The following is a 4,629-nucleotide window of genomic DNA, read 5'->3' as shown; positions in this document are numbered from 1 at the left end:
CGGGACCAGGAGGAAGGGACGCTGGATGAAGATTGGATTTTTTTTTTTGTTTTTTTTTACTATTAGGACTGTTTTATAAAATTGATGAATGTTAAAAAAATGTTGGAATGAAATTACTTGGCTTTAGTAAAAATGTTTAAAGAATTATGAAAGAATATTATGGTTATGAGAAGTTGGTAAAGATAAGATTTAAGTTTTAAGTTTTAAGGTTTTTTTTATAGTAAGATAAGATTAAAATAGTTTAAGGTAATGTAATGACAGAATATTATGAAATATGGAAAGGATTTGCTGTGACAATTAACAACTAGGATACAAAAAAGGGAAGGAGAAGGAGGTCAAAGAAAGAAGGTAATGACAGTTGAGGATTTGAGAATAATGGATTTGTTTTTAAATGTTTGTGGTGTTTTTTTGTTTTTTTGTTTTTTCTTATTTTGAATTTGTATTTGTGTTGTTGGAAGTGGTTTGTTTTTCTCTTTTTCTACTTTGTTTTCTTTTGTAACTTTAAAAAAAATTTTTTTTCTCAATAAATATCATTTAAAAAAAAAAGAAAAAGAGAGAAACGGCTCTCTGTGGTCGGAGACCCTAATGGACTGAGCCTCCCTAGTCTGGCTCTGTTTCCCCCTTTCCAGCGGACCAGCTGCAGGAGCAGCTCAGGCCCGCCCCCTCCAGCATGTGCTGCTGACAAACCTCTAAGCCCCAGGGCTGGCCACGGCTGTTGTGGCACATTCCTGCTTCTCTGGGCAGAAGAAGGGCTTGTTTGCAAGCTCCTGCGCCTGGGAAAGGAGGCAACACCACAATATCACTTGATCAGCCAGCGAGGCCACATGACAAACAGCTGAGAGTCATTAGGGTGGGCTGGCAGGCAGGCAGGCTGGGCTGAGGGAGGGGGGGCTACTTTGGGTGCAGCCAGACTAGGGGAGCAAAGGGGACCTTCTGAAAACCGGCTCCTTGTTGCTCTTACCTCCTCACGTGCCAGTTGGCTGCTTTCCATGGCTCTGCTACTGGACCACAAATTCCATCTCTGCCTGGGGACCTGTCTGTAGGACCTGCTGGGAAGGTGGGGGCAGCTGAGCATCTCCTGCCAATTCCAATCAGGTAAGGAAAGGATTTCTTCATTCCTCTGCTCTCCTTTCTTCTTCTTCAGCGGTTTAAGCTCATGTTATCTGTGTGCAAACTACCTCACTAAAATTACACACCTTCAATGAACCCGAACTTAGCTAAATTATTCCAGGGAATTAGGACAAACTTCACTTACGATGCCAATCTGCCAAAGGGGGGGGGGGGGGATTTCAGATGGATTCAGTGAAATCCCCCTGGGTACATTTCCTTGGAAGTCCTTTGAGCTTAGGGGGTGAATGTGTTTAGGGTGGCAGCCCCAAGCCCTTGGGGGACGGTAGGGTGGGCTCTGTGGTTCTTTGGAGCCTGACCCAGGGCTCTGCTTTTCACATAATGTGTCTAAATGCTGGAGGCTTTCTTGCTGAGCTGACCCTGGGAAAGTGGGTTTCCTTTAATTTTCAGAAAGCGCATTTTAATCTCTAAGCTGTGCTGCCCTAGCTTGTTCTATATAAACAGGGCATGTTTAGGCCAAAGGAAGAAGTGTGAAAAAGAGAAAAGGTGCAAATGTATTCAGGTAGCTTTCAAACACTGAAAGGGATTTCTGAAAATGAGGAGGAAGAAGGTGTCTTCTTTATGCACAACCAGGGCATTGTGAGCTTAGCCAAGCGGGTGCTGTTCAGGTGCGTTGCACTACAACTCGCATCAGTCCCAGCCAGCACAGCCTTTCCTTCCATTTGCTCCTCAGCTGCATCCATCGCCAAAAGCTCGGGCCAAAACACAGCATTTGGGTCAGGCAAGGCTGCCCTAGGACATTTTGCTGCCTTAGGAAATACTGAAAATCCTGCCCCCACCTGCATGTATGCATGCCGCCAACTGACCATACACTTTGGGCCAGAGCCGGCCCACCCATGAGGCAAGGTGAGGCAGCTGCCTCAGGTGGCAAGATTCACCTGGGCAGCAGACCCTGATGTTGATCTTCTCCCCGCAGCCTTTGTTCCTGATGTAGATTTTCCTTCTTCACTGGTGGGTTGGGGAGCTCCATGATGGGGTTTGCCTCAGGTCCCAAAATGTCTTCCGCTACATCCATGTCTGCATGCCACCCGAGGTGCCCTGGGGAGTGAAAGGAAGAGTGCAGCAGCAGCAGGAGGGCAGCGGTGGGCATGCTGGGTGGGCCTGAGGCGGCCACCTTCCCCCACCTCATGGGCAGGGTGGTTGGTCCAGCAGCCAGGGCGTGTCACTCTCCCACATGTCTTGCAAGGGCTGCTCCCCTCACTCTCTGTGGGGCCTGGGCAGGACAGCTCCCCGCCGGATTGTGTCCTTTGCCTTTCAAGATGGAGCCTTGTTGCTGGGTGGCTGGCCACTCCAGACTCAGAAGCACATAATGCTCTTAATGAAGGGAAAGAGAAAAAGGCCACTTTGTTACATGCATTCAGCTCCCACCAACATGAAAAGAAATAATTCTTTGCTCGGGGATCATATGATGCAGCCTGGAAGTTGGCGGTTTGTCAGTTGTGCGCTGGCCCAGAGGCAGGTCTTCAGCCTTGCTGCAACTGCAAGCCGGGCAACCGCAGCACAGTTGTCTGGCAGGGTTCCTCTTCCTTCAGCTCCTCTGAACTTCACGAAAGCGAAGGGGATGTGGAGAAAGAGCTTGCGGAATTTCTTTTTGTTCAAGCCATCCAAAAGCGCCGAGGGCCTGTCAACCGCTTGCACTTCGGGGCTGATTATGGTGAATTAAATCAACCACACTTAGCAGACAGAATAAACTATAAGGAACTCAAGCATTTCCCAGCTCATTTCAGGCTGTTTGGCTGGATGTCAAGGTGAGGTACGACCTGGAATCGGGGAGAAGCTGCTTCGGAAGGAGAAGGTCTCCAGCTTTGATCGCTGGAAGCATCTCCAGTCCAAAGGCTCAGTCACAGGAGAGGCTTCTCTGCCTAAAGCTATTAATAATAATAATAATAATAATAATAATAATACCCCACCCGTCTGGCTGGGTTTCCCCAGCCATTCTGAGCAGCTCTCAACAAGAGCAGGCAGGAGTCTGAAGGGTGGGCTGAGGAGGCAAGGGGGCAGGAGGATGATCCAGGGGTAAGGGTCAGTGATTTGTGGGGTTCGGTGCCACCCGTGAAGCAGGGGGAAGAGGGGCAGTCGGAGAGGAGAGAAGAGGAGGTGGAGGAAGAGTTGCAGGAAGGTGAAGAGGTGGAAAAGATTCCCACGGAGAGTCGGGGAGAATCTCCTTTGTCCCCTGGTATGTACAAGGACAAGGAGGGGCTAAAAGCGACAGGAGCTGCTGGAGATGCTTTCATGTGGTACATCAGAAGAGGGGAGTTAAATGTCCTGATGGAGGCATGGTTCTGCTGTTGCACAAACTGTTTAAGGACTCAGCTATACAGCTGCAAATAAAACGTTTTTGAATGTGTTGTAAAGTGCAATATACAGAGGGCAGGCGATTTTGAGCCAAAGCAAATTCAATGCATTTTTCAAAACGATTTTCAAAAAAGCATTTTCACAACATTTTTAACTTGTGCGTAGATTCCACCTTGGTTGGAGGACAAGTCTGAAGATGGAGATGCCTATCTAGCTATTTTGCACGAGTAGTGCATGCAATTCTTGCACTTTAGGAGCTGACGTAATTGAGTGCTTTGCCAATAAAAAACTAGACCTCCAATCGCATGTCCTCAGTGGGGGCTGGGTGTGCTCAGGATAGAAGCCCCGGGGAATCTCTGCCTGTCTAAGTAGACAAAGATGCCCTATAAACCTGCCTTACAGCCAGAGTTTATGCCAAGTCTAAGAGAGGACCAAAGCCCTGGGGGAAAGGATGGGAAGCAAACAAAACTTTTGAGCAAGGGCAGAAGCCCCTAGGAACCCCCCCCCCCCAATCTCTTGTTATATGAGCTCATTCAATCCCTTAGAGTGCAAATCCCCCTGGTTTTTGTTCACTCTGGTGAAATTTGTAGCAATTATATACAACATTCCCTTTTGGCACAAAAATGTTCTGTAAAGCCCTGCATGAAATATCCACCCAGGCAGTTAATAAACGCTACCCATTTCCTTGCTTCAGAGATTTCTGTATCATTAACTGCTAACAAGTCATTTTCAAACATCCACATCCAAACAGGGAACGCACTTAGAGGGTCCCCTGGGCATTGAAGAAAAGGCACTGGTGGCTTCAGCGATAAAAGAGCCATCCTTTGTTGCCAGGTAAGTTGTGTCCAAGAATTAAAGGTGAGGGAAACAACAAGGACTTTTTTCTGAGATAAAAAGCAAAAATCCTAGCGAGACTAAACAAATACGACTTGTAGGCCTGGCAATTCCCGGGCTTTTTAAATGGACTGAATCCCTCCAGCTGGCTGTGACTGACAGCTGCCTTAAAGGGAAACTCCCTACTAAATCACCACCACAGGATCCAGGGCCAAGGGCTCTTGGGCTACAGGCGTTTCTGCTCTGGAGACGCCTGGAGGTGAAGCTGAACGGGAAAACGCCTAATGCCTGTGATCAAACTGATTTGACAAGAAGGAAAAACCACACTGTTTGTTTAGTGGAGAGGCCGATAAGCACTCAGCGATGTCACTT

The 4,629-nt window shown here is 47.7% G+C and overlaps 1 protein-coding gene across 4 annotated transcripts in view; it reads left to right on the top strand.

Moving 5' to 3' along the window:
* The first annotated feature begins 871 nt into the window (after window positions 1-871).
* Window positions 872-4,629, top strand: part of RAB27A (RAB27A, member RAS oncogene family) — a 20,827-nt gene continuing 17,069 nt past the window's right edge. For 2 of the 4 annotated variants that reach the window (XM_080980577.1, XM_080980575.1), the window contains exon 1: window positions 873-1,095. The gene's annotated coding sequence lies outside the window, so the exon portion shown is untranslated. Of the gene's footprint in view, window positions 1,096-4,174; window positions 4,258-4,629 lie in introns of all 4 variants that reach the window. The other 2 variants (XM_080980576.1, XM_080980574.1) reach the window with 2 other exon arrangements.

This window comes from Podarcis pityusensis (genome assembly GCF_964106645.2).
Source record: "Podarcis pityusensis genome assembly, chromosome: 14".
NCBI classification, from domain to species: Eukaryota; Metazoa; Chordata; class Lepidosauria; order Squamata; family Lacertidae; genus Podarcis; species Podarcis pityusensis.
Note: the sequence above shows the minus strand (reverse complement) of the source record. Positions and strands in the feature narration are given on the sequence as shown.